This window comes from Vanessa cardui, chromosome 11 (assembly GCF_905220365.1).
Source record: "Vanessa cardui chromosome 11, ilVanCard2.1, whole genome shotgun sequence".
Classification (NCBI taxonomy): Eukaryota; Metazoa; Arthropoda; class Insecta; order Lepidoptera; family Nymphalidae; genus Vanessa; species Vanessa cardui.
The window spans coordinates 14,806,454-14,822,786 of NC_061133.1; the positions used below are offsets into that span (position 1 = coordinate 14,806,454).

At 39.9% G+C, this 16,333-nt stretch overlaps 1 long non-coding RNA gene across 1 annotated transcript; it reads right to left on the reverse strand.

The window, feature by feature from the left end:
• Positions 1-1,602: 1,602 nt before the first annotated feature.
• LOC124533351 lies at positions 1,603-15,819 on the reverse strand. The gene is made up of 2 exons (XR_006966695.1): positions 13,393-15,819; positions 1,603-3,043 (listed from the first exon to the last, which is right to left on the reverse strand). It is a non-coding gene; the product is annotated as an uncharacterized LOC124533351 (long non-coding RNA).
• Positions 15,820-16,333: the final 514 nt, after the last annotated feature.

Genomic DNA, 16,333 nt, shown 5'->3' on the forward strand with positions numbered 1-16,333 from the left:
TAGCCTGTCATTATCATGCAAACCTGTATCCCATCAGAGACAGGTGGGAAAAGGTTTCTGCAGTATATATTCCGATAATATCGGCGTATGTCTAAGTGCTAACAAAAACTGAATACAATTAAATCAATCATGAGACGGTGTGGCGGCGGCTGTGTGCGTGGGCTCGTGACCGGTTCAAAATCAGTTACCCTCGCGGTCCGCTGAGGTCTCAGAGCTGTCGGAGGAGTCGGTGCTCGGAGCGGGTTCCAGCGGAAATGGATTCGAGCGACGAGCCTAACTAATTGCTGATTATCATAAGATGATGGCTTATCGTAATTAGAATCGAGAACAAAATATATGCGTATCAATGAATTACGTGATTTCGATATTTATCTACTGTTTGACGTGCTAGTTTATAGTAAGGCGACTACTCGTGCTGTTACTTTAATTGACTTGCTGAAAACGCGCGCCACACACAATCACTAATACGTTTTAATAAGCGTTTGTTATGACGAAATCTTTCGCCGTTCTGCGGGCGATATTACTAAAACTTCAATCTCGACCATATAGAGGTAGAAACATGAAAAATAAATATAATTGTAGAAATGCTATTAAATGGTTATCTTACGAATTACGGTGGCACTCGTCCAAAAACTGTTATCGGCCGATAAGAGAACGATTAGTATTGATAAACTGTAAACCACGCTGCGTATGCGTCGCTTTTTGCCTTCTCGACTGCTGTGTAAAATTCTAAATTGAATTATACTTTTATACGATCGCCTCCTGGCTATTTCATCTCATATTAAATTGTTTATTTATATAATAGGTACATAAGACAAACAAAAAAAAAACCGCAGAGTTTCTTACGCCGGTTCTTCTCAGGTCAGGGTATTTTCTTTCCGAACCGGTGGTAGTGTTTCAATTGACCATCAATAAGAAAGTGTAATGCTTCTATATTGAATAAAGTAATTTGAGTTTGAGTTTATAAAGTACAACTTCCTCCCTACATACTACATTTTATTAAGGTATAGTGAAGAGCCGCGATGGCTTAGAGACCGAACACGTGGATCGCAAGAACGCATATCGATCGGTATTTCATACAATTAATTAGGAGATCATCAACTGCATTCAAACAGCATGCTGCGATAAGTTCAAGTTTTGTTTTTAAGGAGCAGCGGCTACAAAGCAGCGTCTCGTTTACGGCCTGTTAACGTTTCGTTTACTACACATTTGTATAAAGTTACATAAACATTTTAATGAGAAAAAAAAAATACTAAAGTGAATGCATTTTATGACATGTAGAAAACAAATGGTTTTATACTAATTAGACCGTTAATTTGATGTCAGGTTATGTGCAATGATTATAATGAACCGCTCCGACCTCACGCCGGCGATTGCGGCACCCGAGTCGCTACTCTTGCACTCTGAATAAAACACTGTTCGTCACTTCCCAGGCCCCTCAATAGATGGATGTTCACCAGCAAGGCTGTCATCATATTTTTAATTATATTTATCATAAAATATTTATTAATTATTTTAAAAGTTAATTTTTACTACAAATAAAAAGTAGGTATTTTAAATTTTTATGAAACTAAATGGTTCGTGTCAAATAAAAATACCGAGTACCTGTAGTATCTTTTATTTAAATCAACATATATTAGATTTAGCATTACATTACAACTGAAATCTCAAATTGCATAAAACATTGTGAAAGTAATACAACGTATACATCAAGTAAAATTTGTGAATCTTTTGTAACAGTCGGTCAAAAAGTTCTCGCTTAACCATTTGCGTCTCGCGTGCTGGTTATGACACCACTTTTAATTATATAAAGATGAATGTAAATAGCTCGAACAGAGACGATTGATCGGAAAGGGAAAGGGAGGGGCGGGGGAGAGGGAGCCGAGGACAGTGATAGCGACTAGCGGACGGCGGCAGCTGCGCATGCGACCTTTGCGTGCCGCCAGGACCTTGTCTCGACACTCACGGCCGCTTGCCGTGACACACCCTACACTTCAATTACGCTACATTGTAATGAAACTACTGCCGCGCTAACGCACATCCACTCGTCTCCTCTGCTTGAAAGCCATGAACCTGGCGAAGATTTAGGAAGTAGTTGGCTTAAAGGTATTGTGTAAGCTGGAGAAGACTACTTTGGCGAGGCAATATTGCTCGCAAGAAATATTTTAAACAAATAACGTCTATAATATTCTGTGATAAGAAAAACTTAAAACGCTTATAGTTCGACGTCTTCCTCAATAAATTTCACATTAGAATAAATCAAAAAGCACCGCTTAGACATGCAAGTGAATCAATTAGCCTAGAGAATGAACGCTCAACATAATTATGCATCAAATCCTAGAATTTCATCACATGTATAAGTTCTAGAGAACTTGTTGAGAGTTAAATTAGTCGGTCGATAGCATCATGTCGGCGGTCGGGGCGCGCGGACGCGGCGACACGTGGGTTTTACTAATGCGGCGCGAGCGCGCAGCGCGGCCGCTGCTGGCGACCCGGACCTTGGCTCGGATCAACTTTTACTGCATTCGATGTCTCCCAGAACATAATCGCCATCGCCATCGCCGCTTTTACCTAAAACATATCTTTTCAGTTGGATGCAAGACGCAGCGATGATCTCATTGCTCGTAAAATTGTAACGCTGCTCTTATCAACGCTAACTTTGTGTCTGCAAGATATATTAAAAGAACTTATTTGTTTTATCAAACAAACCACGAGCGTATTTCATGAATCAAATTAATAAATAGATAAACTATTAAATTGAATAAGTTTGAAAATGTTATTTATTTTCCAAAAAACATGACACTTTCGACCAAACATGTGTTTCGACAAATGTCCAGCGTGAGGGCGACATGGACTTAATTTGGCATCGACTGTCAATACGTGTATCGTTATCAGGAGTGGCGTCGCGGGCGGTGTATCGCGTCGCTGAATCAACAGTTGTCACCGCCGACCCCTCCCGCCGCCCTACCTCACCGCGCGCGGACGACCCTCCGGCCACACCACTGGATACTCTGCCCTTTATAAGTCACGTTCCACTTAGATCCTGAAAAACTTCCACAGAGTAAACCTTATTAATAATATTTGTGTAACATTTGCTTTCATTGTGATTTGGTTACTGACAACTGCCTATTTATCGCAATTTGGATTTTCATCAAAAGAGGTCGTATAATATTTTGATTAGTCTATAAAAGGCTAGTGTTTCGATATGTAGGACATTGCGTTAAACCCCTGAAAATATCGTTTTTAAGCTGACACTTATGGCGATAACTACAGATTACAAAACAGAATAAAATTTAAAGTTTGCGATCTCTAGATGTAGCACCAATATATGAAATAATAAATTTTATTCGTACGTCCTATTACCGTGAGTACAACATAGACATATGTATATTACTTCGTTAATCAAATACAATCTATTACAAGTAATAATGAATGATGCAAAGGGAACGATCCCCTCGCGAGTCACACGCGAGTCGTTAACAGGCGCTCACTGACGCACTCATCATTATCACATCGAGTTCTAAATCCTGCGTGAACTCACGCCGGGCCGTCAGTGTCAGATTAAATCTTCTACTTTGTAGCAGCAACGCTTGACACCTGCTGTCGAACAGCAACTAATTCATTTCGACTGTTCGGACACTAACCAAATTACTTGCTTTCAACTTGTATGAGCTTTGAAAACATTTTTATCTGAAGTTAGGCGCGCCGAGATGTTTGCGATTGTAAATAGTAAAAAAATAATAATATGATATGATATGATGGCTTGGCCTTTCAGCTTCCCAGTCGGTGCATTTTTATAATATGGGTTGGAATGGGTATGCCTTATCTATGACTTTACAAAAATTGCGAAGTGTTATCACTATCCTATATTTAAGACTATTTACTTTGTCACCCAAAATCAAAAAAATCAAAAAATATCAAAATCAAAATAAACTTTATTCAAGTAGGCTTTTATAAGCACTTTTGAATCGTCATTTTACAATTAAGTGAAGCTACCACCGATTCGGAAAGTAGATTCTACCGAGAAGAACCGGCAAGAAACTCAGTAGTTACTCTTTTTTAACATTTAAAAAATACAGCGTCATGTTAATTAAATACAATTATTTCAATTAATGTATCCTGATTGGAAGTCAACAGGTATTAACTCCACGCTTTTTTATCATCTACAAAATCTTGTAGATGATAAAAAAGTTTTCTCTTTTTCTACCAATGTATTTTTAACAAACGATTTGAATTTACTAAACGGCAAAGTTAAAAATTTCTGCGGAATTTTATTATAGAAACGGATACCTTGCCCCAAGAAGGATCCATTGACTTTGCGGAGTCGGAAACTTGGCTTTATAAGTTTATCCTTACTTCTAGTGCATATACAATGATTATCACTGATTTTATCAAAGTGATCAATGTTACTGTGAATATACATTATATTGTTGTAAATATATTGCGACGCAACAGTAAGTATTCCTACTCTGTAAAAAACATCCCGAAGAGAGTCTCTAGCTCCAAGATTATAAATAAACCGAATTGCTCTCTTTTGTAAAATAAAGACAGATTCAATATCTGCAGCGTTACCCCAAAGTAATATGCCATATGACATAATACTGTGAAAATAACCAAAATAAACTAAACGAGCGGTATCAATATCAGTTAGTTGTCTAACTTTTCTAACCGCGTATGTTGCGGAGCTGAGTCTTCCTGTTAGGGATGATAAATGAGAAGTCCACTGAAGTCTGGAATCCAATCCTATTCCTAAAAACACCGTAGTATCAGCTACTTCAAAATTTGGTAAACCAAGAAAAAACTGTAATCATTTGAAAATTTATTGAATTTTAAAAGTAATGTTATAATTGTAATTATTAAACTAAAATTGATATTATTAAAGCATTCAATTGTGAACTCTGAAAACTTGTTTTAGATACGATGGAATTGGATGGATAACGATGGAATCCATACCACTTGGACCCTCACTACATCCTTGCCTCTTTTAATCATTTGTTTTTGCGTCCATACAGCTTAGCTAGCTTAGTAGTTTTAGTTGTAACTTTATGAGAGCCCAAGAATTATATCTACTAGGTCATTAAAGTCAAATTATTTATGGTTTTTTTCATAACTCATGTAGTTTCTGCCACCATATCACTAATTAATGCTAATCTCTGATATTTTTATATGTTTAACAATAGAAAAACATAGTGTACATTAGGTACCTACTGTTGCTGATATGTGCTCCCAATTTTAAAGATCATCAGAAAGACTAACTAATATTTTATATTTGTGTGTTATGCTAATGAATTGATGTGCATCACTGGTGACAATTAGGTATCCGGTAGTAAAATACAACTTGCAAAGCATCGTGATTGACGCGACTAATCTCTCATAAATAATAGTTTCGAATGATTAATAACTTGGCGAGAGCAGTTATGTTGTTTGTTTGTTTATGTCGCGCGCTCCCGTGACTCGGGACCGAGTGGCCAGTGAGCAGCGACTCGGCACTCTTACAACTCACCAGCATTACATCAAACCGTTTAACGACTAACGACGCTGTATATTCACAACCAATAACATAACTTCATTACCTTTTATTATTTACTTTTATAGTCTCGTGAAATTTTAGTAGTTTAACGTTGCAACAATTGCTTGAAACGATAGCTTTATCAACAGTGACTTCGTTCAAACATGCTAATTTTAATGTGAAAAGACGAAATACTCATACAATTCGTTCAAAAGGCACAAGCCCGCAGCAGGCTAACGCGCCCACGAGGTAATTTTATTAAAATAATATCTATTTTATACAATATTTTTATTATACTCAAGCGTTATAAGTAATTACACATGAGTACATAAAGGTTAATAGTTAATACCTAGCAGATGAAAATTAGTGAAAGTATTACAAGGAAGAAATTACAAAACATGAAAACTACTCGTGTCTTTTATAATTCGCGATTTTTGTCCAACAAACATTTTAATACGCGGACTGAGAAATTGGTTTTGATATGACAGTGGGTCAGTGGTCTGTAAGAAAGTTTGGAGAAACATGTGAATGTAGGATACAAGTGAAAGTGTGCGCAGCCGAGATAAATGTAATTAGCCGCGCGCAGGCTCCCGACTGTACCCTCGGCCGCGAGCCACTGCCATTCGTTAGTTTTTGAAAATTATGTACATTTGTCTCTAAAGGAGTTTTTCGCTTATTAGCGATAATATATGGAAATTATCAAAGATTAATAGCTGATCTGCCAGGCTGGCAGCACGCAAAAATATAAGTTGATAAACCGACAACAAGCAAGAGGGCCGCGTGTGCGGATACGAGCATTGTCACTCGTGTGTCACCGCGACGTATTTTTAGTGGGTAGGCACTCGGGCAGCGCACGCACACCGCCGCGCGACAGCGCCTTCTAAAAATACTCGTTCCGAGTCAGCACTTTGCGCGAGTCCTCGTCATCGCTACCAGCTCGCTGACATTGGCAGTTACCCGTCGAGCGACGCCACGGGCCAATTAATAGGCTCAACCTGTCGCGAACGTTGCCGCTCGTGGGTATCCGTACCGCGACGCGTAATACCTAGCGATCTAGTGCGAGCGTTTATCTGGGCGACAACGGGTGTCGTCGCCTGCTATTTGTTCGCGGGCGTTTCGCAATAACCGCCAGCGGATGAATGGCTGCCGGCTACTGGTTCCGAGGCGCGCAGAGCGGCGCGGCCGGCAGGTGCGCGACTCGCCGCTCGTTACGTCGCCGTGAAATAGACTCGCCTCGAAACTAGTATTCACACCGGTCCCGGGCGCCGGACGCTCTCACGACTCACACTGCACGATGTATGCGACGGCGCGCGGCGTCGGCGGCGACTCAGCAGTAATTTTACACTGTGTGCCCTTAATGAACACCGCGGCCGTGGAGCTGAGTTGATAATTATTTTACAAAGGCGCACCTCCGCAAAGCTGTGTCAACTTTACACAATTGTTCAAACATACCGATTGCGAGGTTACTGTTATTGAAATTCTTATAAGTAGATTGTATAATAATAATTATTGGTACCAAAGTATCAGGTATATTAAACTTAATATTGTATACTTTACGGTTATGAGTTACTTAACGTCAACATATTTATTTAATGATATCTAAGATATGCCTTGAAATGTGCATTTTCATATCGAGTATCAAAAACACACACCCACGCCCGGGCCCGTCCGCGTCCGAGACGCGCTAACTGGCGGCCGGCGGGCAGCGGCCGCACGCGATCGCGGGCACCTAGGCATTATAGTGACGGCGCTAATTAAATTGCAAATGTCTCTAATAATAGTTTTTAGTAGCGCCACACCCGCCCGCCGCCCGCCGCCCGCCGCCGCTGCCGCCCGCGCGGCCCGCTCGCCGCCCGCTCCCCGCTCCCGCTCCCCGCCGCCGCCCGCCGCGTCGCTTGACTTACTGCTCGTAAACATGCGATTACATCGCATTCTGTTGATTAATTTTCATAAAGCGATCCAAATTAATTATATTATTATGTATTATTGCTCGTCTTGTAGTATGTTATTATCAATCAATTAACGTATTCATTAATTGCAAACAGTACTATATAAAAAAATATGTATTACCCAAATAGCTAGTAAGTATAGACTAAACTTAGTAGATTTTATGTGACTTTTGTTATATCTGTTGAATAATGCTGTTGTTGTATTCGTTAACAATGACAAGCCATATTGCCGGCAAAAACTTTTATTGTTTAATCTCATATCAAAATGAAATAAGTACCTACAATTTTTCTGTTTAATTAGTATTTTACTATTAAGTATACCTATGCACTCTCGGACACTTCGCACAGTAGGTATGGTACATCGATAAGTAGTACGTGTACGTAACTACGTAAACGTAACTAAATGAATCAACATTTTTTTTTACTTAAGTTAAAATTGTATTGTATTCTAATCATTCAAATAATTGAATGGTGAATATTCATACAATTTGTTAAAACTCCTATAGAATAACTAAATCATGGTCAATCATGACCAATGAACGGCAGTTAAAAGTTGAAACGAAGTGTATTCGATGTGTGACAATTTGTTTACACGTGTCGCGTAGTCCCAAGAGTATAACAATTTAACTTCTCCTTCAGACGAGGACTTTGCTTATCAGAAGGACAGTAACGGCTTTTTAAAGGACTTTAATTAAACAATATTTTAGAAATTAAAATAAAGGAGAAGTAATTCATTAATAATAGTCTCAAAAACGGTTGTTATTACTAACAATAATAAGGTTTCTTTTCAAACGGGGTCTCTGGGAGAAATGGCTAATTAGTAATTACCTATGAAACGTTCTTCTTGCACTACACACTATTTAGCTATTATCATTTTCAAGTGATTGATTATTTTATACATAAAGCTAGGAAATGATATTGCCATAAAAAAAAATTATTGAACATTTTTGATAAGAGTCGTCAAATTTTATTTATCATTTCGTAGCTTATCAAATCGTAATTCAATGTTTTTTCAGAGAAAATCTTTTCCAGAACGTCGAAGCCAACTGAGCCAGTATTTTTGAAAGCGATGTCTCTATAATACTGTATTATATAAGACATCAAAGATGCTAGAACACTCGCAATTCTAGCGTGCCGCTAACGCTGTCAGTTGTTACATATTTTCTTGTTGCGCAAACGCATACCGCGAATAATAATAATCACAGTTCAAGTATAGTCGACAGAATACGAGCAGTATTTTTAATATACGTATTACTATTTTACGTTGAGAAATAGAACATATTATATGAAGGTTAAAAATTATAATGACTACTTCACAAGTCATAGCCGTCTTCCCTGTTCGTTCGAATTTCAACTGGCCTATGGAAAGGCAATAAGATTGTATAATTTATGCAAATACCTCGTTGAACTAAATTAGAAGTACCGATGCAAAACGCTTCCGTCTTTAAAACCGATTCAAAACTATCTGCCATCAAAGAGGTAACTTTGATTCTTTATTCTGGTACATTCTGTGTGTATCTATACATTCAGGTTAAAACTCGAAACTGGTTTGACAAGCGTCACGTACAAAATTCAAGTTATGTATACGAATAATTAAAAAAACGAGTTGTCCTTTCGATACTTTCTTAAACTTCAGGGAGCTATAATTGAATATTACTAAATTATAAATTATATACATATTATGTATATCACGAGAAACTGAACCGAATATAGTAAATATTTAATTTTCTTTATTTATATCTATAATATTTCAGTTCACGGCATTTACGTAGAAGAACCGCATCCGTTGTCGTTGATGTCTTTTGGAGGGTCTTACGACCGCGCCACTCGCTCTGAGATGAAGTCTAGAACACGATTTTCACTTCAAAATTATAATTAAAATGAAAGATTAATGAGACAAAATATTTATGTACTAATATCGATTCAAAATTTCTTATAAAACCTATTCGAATAAATTATATTATGATATAAATGTTTTGTCAAATAAGAAACTTCACATACCTAACATCGACTAACTTCGGTCATATAAAATGTACGTTAACCTTATTAGTTTAACATTTTAACTATTATAAAATATTTGATGCGATCAGTTGTCGGCGAAATTCAGAAGTGATTGAGTTGTATTTGTATGTAGCTGCTTACCATAAAACACACGGCCGTATACTGCGAGTCATATTTCCTTGATCACTATAAACTGAATTCAATTGCTTTTCAAGTATAGCTTCTCATAATTTTAAACCAGGGTGCTCGAACGTAACTGTGTCAAAAGTGAAGCTTTTGTCAGAGTTAAGTTCGAGCTTTCAATCACTGTTCTCTTAAATACCTCTTTCATATATGATAGTCGATATTACCTTACAAATTAAATTTGCCTTTTTATTAAAATAAAATTTAAAAGAGGCAATAAGCTACATCATGCCATAAATTTCCAACGCTTGACCGAACCATGGAATCTATGTTCCCTAATATGTCCCCGGTGTCCGTAATAGCGATAGCTGCGTATACCTGTACCACACATACGACCGAATGTAATGAAACAGACAGATAGCATCGCATTCCTTAAAGAAAAACGTAAGTAACAATTAGCATTGAATCGCGTGATCGCGGAGGAAATCGCAGGCAACTTGAGCATACAAAGAGGAAAAAATTAACAACTAAAACTAATTGAGCCGTGACGCCGCTATACGAGCGCCCGCCCTCTCAGCAGGGCTCTGGCAATAGTCGGCATTTAATTTTTACACAAACGGAGTAGTAAAATTTAGAAAAATCCTAAACAACATCTATTTTTTCCTTGAAATTATAAATATTTTTTTTTGCTATGTTTACAACCAGTTAAAAAATTTTGCTGTTAAAGCAAGACCTAATTCGACGTTAACAATATTCCTACCATTAAATTTTGGTTTTGTTCTACTTTTATCGTTACAATATATGCAGCGATAATACTTAGTAATAGTAAAATTCTAAAAAATATTTGTTCATAATTTTAAATACCTACTGAGTGATATTATTACTAACTATCGGTGAAGGAAAAGTTTAAACGACTTTATCATAGGGTAACTTTAAACACTGAGTCGGCGAGAGTCAAATATTTAGTAACATTATAACCGTTTTAGTAAAACCAGTGTGGGCAGTCACTTTACAAATTCTATTGGACATAAAATAGTGTTGTATTTTATTCTTATAGTTTCGGAGGTCAACGAACCGACTGTAATGTAGGAGTTATATTTTACGAGTTAAATTTAAATAAAACACCTCTGCATTAGCATAGGATTACGAAGCCGAAGAACACTCGGAGCCATAACTGTACCCTCGAAGTATCATCGCATTCGTTACAAGGGAATCTTTGCCATCGCCTTAACGCAATCATCAGGACCGGACTAGTAGCTTTCTTGTCATGATTATCACCACGAATCGAAGCACTCGAGCCTTGGAGCGAGACAAAAATCTAAAATGTGTCACTTTTATATTTTATTCTTTTTATTTCATTCCCAAGAAATGTATTATCATTTGAGAAATCAGTAGTTTTAAAATATATATTTTTGTATATTTTCGTTGACGCTACGACGGAAAATAAACAAAATGGTTATTTCACGAGGATTCATATTTATTAATTTAATCAATGACTAAAATTTAGAATAAATACTTTAACCTACTATTACAAAATGTTAATAACTCGAAGAGAAAGTCGTTCAATTTTCACGGAATAAATACTTCTACTTCATATTATATCGTAAGTGAATCCTGGAGTGACTTTCTGTTAGAACGCGTCTCGTGTGTCACTGACGGCATGTACAAATGTGTATTATTTACGTGTTATAATGATTACAGTGAATGTGGCTCGCATATGACTCTGCTCAAAGGTGTCCGTTTAACTCATAGCGGTCGCTGTCTGTGCACGGACGGGACGGGACGGGACGGGACGCGGACATTACACGTTCAATTGGAATAAAGACTACAACATTATTCTTAGTGTCGTCATGTCTTCGTCATTATCTGGCCGTAAAGAGTTGGACGCAGAACCATAAAAATAAAAAGAGGGCGTAACGAAATGACTGTATAAACATTATGATTGATTTAAACGAACCATAAAACTTTTAAATAGCTGTGTCTGTTTACTGCGCTGATTAGAGGCGTACGAACACAAACAAATATTGTGGCGTGTTGTATGTTTGTACTGCACTGTACACCCCATTATAATAATAGCCGTGTAATTAGATTACGGTTTATCGTTACTGGAACGAATCTATAAACAATCCAAAATCAATAATCCAAGAGCTTGCAAATAAAATAATTTGTTGAAATATGTCCACGACCAAAAGAAACCATAAGACTAAGCATGTGATAACGTTTCGTATGTTCAGCGCCTGGCGAGTGGTCCCGAGACCACAACACGTGGGTCCATCCGGCGACCATCACCGAGTATTCGTGTGCTTAGTTTGTGTTTGTAGTCCGTCTCTGAGACATCAATAATCTCCCAACATACTTATGCGAGACGAGAGAAGATACTCTTTGACAATTTTAAATTCTCGTCAATTATAAAAGTGGACAAATGGCTTATTCGTGATATTATGAAAGGGCTGCGTTATATCAGTCGTCGGTAGGTAGTGTTCGCATTTCTCGGTCGAACGCGAGCGGTCGCTCCGCGCCGATACGGGCGCGATATCTGCCACTGTTTGAACACCAGCCACCGTCGCTTATCGACACTTATCGAGCCCCTATCGGAGTATTAAAATGATTTCAGTATCTACACCGATTAGCCGTCTTATCTCACAGACCCAAATTGATTCTTGACTAGAATGTGAATTATTCCTTCTATGCGACCGTTCGGTAGCCTTGGGGACGGTACTTTACTATTATAAAATCAACTACTACTACAATTTGGTCGCCTTTTAGTACGAACTATTTTCGTTTTATATAAGTGTAAGCATATCATTAGTTTTGATTAATGAATGACATGTGAATACTTTATTTTGAATAACACAAATATCGGGTAAATGGGCTCTAAATTGGAGTGCAGGTGAGGTGTCGGCGGCGGCGGGCGAAAGCTCGTTGTCAATCAAACCTGTCGGGGCTCACGAGAGTCGAGAGCGGGTCACGGACTCTCGGCTCCACGGATTGACTTGTTTTTGCCGAGAGCTGCTTCGTGGGTCAGCCGATAGTTGTTGTCCCCCCGCGCCGCCCCGCGTGCGTCGCACCGCCCGCGGACGACACTACCGACCTCCTACACCCGAGATAACATCCTAACGCTATATGCGCTGTTTATTGTAATGTTATGTAATTCTATATTCAGACAATTTTTTTACTCAATGGCACTAATGATATTCATTCGCAATGTCCTTAATTAATATTAATATATTCCATGGAGACGGGTAAACATTGTTTCTCTTCGATCGACTCCTTAGTTAGACCTGAATGTTCGTCCAGACGACGAGGGCTCGAGTAAGACGCAGTGCTTGCGCTCATCACGATGGAGACGGGCGGCCGATCTGTGGCTCGTTTTAGCGTCCGATAAAAATAGCCCACAACAATGCTCAGTGCGACGAGTCGCCACGTGGGATATCATGTTCGTGACGGGGCCGCGTGCGGCCGACGGGCAATAAACATTGTTTTATGCGAGGGTTAGACGACCGGCCCCGACTTATTAAAAACATCATATTCGATTAGGTCTGTCCCACCCGGCGCCCGGGGACGACGCACTCCCCGGTTACGTCATCGCCTGAAATACGCGTGCGTTTTACACGAAGGCGGCGAGGCGCGGCGAGCCGCTCCCGGAACGACGCTTCGACACGAACAGAATAAAACCGGCCGCAGTGCCAAACCGGCGGTCAACGACTCCCGAAATAGATGCACAACGCGCACCTATAGGAAATTAAGAACCGGTCCCGCAGCGGACACTCTCCGGTACCGATAAGAATTCGATTCGAAAGCGGAATCCACCTGAACGATTAATTGACTGCTGCTTTCACCGGCCTCGTGGCCGATCTCGGGCGCGCCAAAGTTCAGCTCAGCACAGCTCTGCGACAAATACGTACCGAGCATGAGGCCCCTGCGTGTCGGCCGCGCTTAACTTGAATAGTCAAACATCGACCCGATAACCCCCGCCGCCCCGCGATAGCCCAGCGATTCTTCCAGAGCAAAAACAATGTGATAGCAAGCGACCTCTGCCCCGGCTGATAGTGCTCCTCTCGTTTTACTTTATCTCCGGCCTCACTCTCCATCTTCGTGAATTTGAATAAATACATTTTAGAGCCCTTTTCTTTTATTATGATGGAAAACCGCCGTACAAATTTAATTTATTTCGAATATTTTATTTTTGTTTGTAATTTTAGCCAAACTAAATAGTTGTAAATCGTTGGAAATTATCTTAATCAAAAAGGGGTACCAAGTTTTGTCCTAACTACCATCGAGACTCAACGAATATATTTTAAAAATAAAAATTTTAGTCATAATTTTTTGTAACACGTACGACGGTACACTAACTAGCATTCACCGCTCGAGACGGAAGCTATGGCACATAATTAAGCAACTCGAAAAGGAGGTTGCATCTAAACGACCATAAAGTGGCGCGCGCAAACGCAAACGCAAAGGTGATAGCGCGGGCCTTGACCCACATCTTTATATTCGAAAAGTCAAAACTTTCCATCTGCTAATGAATAATGCACCACATCTCCAGCAGAATAATCAGAGGCTCTCGTGAATTAACGAGGGCCCGGCCATCGCAGCTGACAGATACCATCCCCTCCCTCCCTCCAGCCCGACCCAAAGGTGAGGTCGACATATTCAATATTTTCAATTAAAAATAATCTATATTCTTACGTTTACTGTACAAATAATTGATCTGCATTGAGCTTAAAAGCTACAAGAAGAAAAGTGAAACACGGTAATACTATTACCGTGTACCGGTAAGGTAACAGTCCCCGTGTATCCAAGCTTTAGCCACATTCTGACATCCGACATTATATTTCTAGTCGATGTTATTTGAGCGTCATATGTCTGTCTTCGTCGGCATGTCAGACTTGTTGACATACAAACTATTAAACAAAGACTAGCCGATGTTAGAAGCTACGAACATTTTAATTCACATGAAATTACGAAACAATACAAATGCTCAATGACTTTAAGCCGTTTATTTCGAATATGATCTGGGCCAGGGATTCCCGTGGAGGAGTTAATGGTTCAAAACGCATGCTATTGTCGTGGCGAGGAATTTTAATTAGTTAAGTGTTGGGGTAACAGACACGTGGACGGCAGCTCGTACATGATAACAGTTGACAAAGATAACTGTTTGTCTTCTTAAATAAATATCGGTACTGTACTACGTGCCCTTACAATGTGCGTAGAACACTTAACATTCTATTTAAAAGTGCGATTTATATATAAAAAAATGTATACTTCATATATTTGTGGCGCCTTCGCGGTCAGCGCGCCAGTAAAGTCAACTCATTAACTCGGATCTTTGATGCGATTCACGGCGGCGTAATGCTAACAGATGAAATAACGATCCAACGGCCGCCGCTTATTATTGGTTTTCTCGGTGAGGAACGTAACGAGGAGGTAAACTCACATATTGAAACTATTCTATACAACTCGTTTTTGTATAGCAATTTAAATGTGCGATGCACACTACAGCTACTTTGAACTATTCTACAGTTGTAAAAAGTTCTGCTTAAGTTTTCGCTAGCTATGAAAGTTCTGCTGCTTTCATTTTCAGTAGCTCATATTATGTAATATGATCCTTAAAATGTTTTCATTTTAGTGATACCGTTAATTAACAAAGATTTAGCGAACCAAATAACTGATCCAAGTAATTGGCAGGTGGCAGAGCCACGTGGATGTTTGGAAATATACAAGAATTGGTAATACTACCTGCATTAAAGTAGGTGAACTCGGCGGCCCACGGAGCGCGGACGTTGAACACGAAAGAAGGTGGTTGAAAGTCTCGTTACGAAAGCGGGAGACCGGTTCAAACACGTGACGTAACCTCCGCACCAACGCCAGCGCACATACCTCCAGCAGCGCCGTATGCACCGATCTCGGACTAGTGCCCACGGGTAACAGTGTCCTGGTCGAAGTGGCCACTCGGCCGGTCCCACTGGAACAGCTTCCGAAATCCATCGTCGAAACTGAAGCGTCGAACGTGGAGCGCGGACGACATCTTTACCTGACAGTATTAGAAAATAACAATGCGACTCTAATGCTGCCCGGTAAGATGCGAACCGCCACTCCGAAATGCAGATATCCAGGAAGAAACTCGGCGAGGAGACACGAGGCGTGCGTAGCGCGGCATGCGCGGCGGAAAGTTGAGTGCAGAGTGCGAGGCGACAACGCGAGCGGCGCTGCGGCGCTGCGGCGCGTGCAGGCGGTGGCGAGGCGCGGCGCGGACTGAGTGGAGTGGCGGCGCCGGGCGCCCAGCGCGCTCCGCGGAGGCGGCGCCGCGCCGCCGCACGCCCCACGCCTTCCGACACGACCTCTCGACCTGGCGCCCTCGCCGACCAGCGACATTCTTACCAGTACCACTAACCGACTTTACGCCAAACACAACAATTAAAGTCAAACATTAGGTACTCCTACCGAAATGGCGGCCGATAACGGCCTGTAAAAATATACAAAATAATAAAAGCATGAGAACTAATGAGTCCCTTTATGGTAGATAACAACTGTTTTTTTTTTCGAAAAACCTAAATAAACAAATATATTGCACCACAATTTGCGAGAAGACTTAACTGTAGGAGATACCTAGATGATCTTAATGTCGCGTATCGTGAGAGGGCACGATTGTCGATGCGGCTGAGATTGCAATTATCAATTATGTTCTAAATTCAAAATTATAATTTCAACGCTTTATAAATCGTGACAAAAATCTTTAAGTTACAATATA